Below are 1,880 nucleotides of genomic sequence, written 5' to 3' on the forward strand. Positions count from 1 at the left end.
TTATTTCATCAATAAAGGTTTAAAAAGCTTTACGTAGATTATCAAATAATGATAATCTAAAATATCCTGTTTACACACGACCATTACATAATGGTTTACAATACAAATATGTTACAACAAAATAAGTTTCTTGAATGCAGTTTTTACACAATATCATACAAGCATGGACTCCAAATCTTGTCCTTATTTAAGTATGCGATAGCGGAAGCTCTTAATAATCACCTGAGAATAAACATGCTTAAAACGTCAACAAAAATGTTGGTGAGTTATAGGTTTAACCTATATATATCAAATCGTAACAATAGACCACAAGATTTCATATTTCAATACACATCCCATACATAGAGATAAAAATCATTCATATGGTGAACACCTGGTAACCGACATTAACAAGATGCATATATAAGAATATCCCCATCATTCCGGGACACCCTTCGGATATGATATAAATTTCGAAGTACTAAAGCATCCGGTACTTTGGATGGGGTTTGTTAGGCCCAATAGATCTATCTTTAGGATTCGCGTCAATTAGGGTGTCTGTTCCCTAATTCTTAGATTACCAGACTTAATAAAAAGGGGCATATTCGAATTCGATAATTCAACCATAGAATGCAGTTTCATGTACTTGTGTCTATTTTGTAAATCATTTATAAAACCTGCATATATTCTCATCCCAAAAATATTAGATTTTAAAAGTGGGACTATAACTCACTTTCACAGATTTTTACTTCGTCGGGAAGTAAGACTTGGCCACTGGTTGATTCACGAACCTATAACAATATATACATATATATCAAAGTATGTTCAAAATATATTTACAACACTTTTAATATATTTTGATGTTTTAAGTTTATTAAGTCAGCTGTCCTCGTTAGTAACCTACAACTAGTTGTCCACAGTTAGATGTACAGAAATAAATCGATAAATATTATCTTGAATCAATCCACGACCCAGTGTATACGTATCTCAGTATTGATCACAACTCAAACTATATATATTTTGGAATCAACCTCAACCCTGTATAGCTAACTCCAACATTCACATATAGAGTGTCTATGGTTGTTCCGAAATATATATAGATGTGTCGACATGATAGGTCGAAACATTGTATACGTGTCTATGGTATCTCAAGATTACATAATATATAATACAAGTTGATTAAGTTATGGTTGGAATAGATTTGTTACCAATTTTCACGTAGCTAAAATGAGAAAAATTATCCAATCTTGTTTTACCCATAACTTCTTCATTTTAAATCCGTTTTGAGTGAATCAAATTGCTATGGTTTCATATTGAACTCTATTTTATGAATCTAAACAAAAAAAGTATAGGTTTCTAGTCGGAAAAATAAGTTACAAGTCGTTTTTGTAAAGGTAGTCATTTCAGTCGAAAGAACGACGTCTAGATGACCATTTTAGAAAACATACTTCCACTTTGAGTTTAACCATAATTTTTGGATATAGTTTCATGTTCATAATAAAAATCATTTTCTCAGAATAACAACTTTTAAATCAAAGTTTATCATAGTTTTTAATTAACTAACCCAAAACAGCCCGCGGTGTTACTACGACGGCGTAAATCCGGTTTTACGGTGTTTTTCGTGTTTCCAGGTTTTAAATCATTAAGTTAGCATATCATATAGATATAGAACATGTGTTTAGTTGATTTTAAAAGTTAAGTTAGAAGGATTAACTTTTGTTTGCGAACAAGTTTAGAATTAACTAAACTATGTTCTAGTGATTACAAGTTTAAACCTTCGAATAAGATAGCTTTATATGTATGAATCGAATGATGTTATGAACATCATTACTACCTTAAGTTCCTTGGATGAACCTACTGGAAAAGAGAAAAATGGATCTAGCTTCAATGGATCCTTGGAT

The sequence above is a fragment of the Rutidosis leptorrhynchoides genome, chromosome 11 (genome assembly GCF_046630445.1).
Source record: "Rutidosis leptorrhynchoides isolate AG116_Rl617_1_P2 chromosome 11, CSIRO_AGI_Rlap_v1, whole genome shotgun sequence".
NCBI lineage: Eukaryota > Viridiplantae > Streptophyta > Magnoliopsida > Asterales > Asteraceae > Rutidosis > Rutidosis leptorrhynchoides.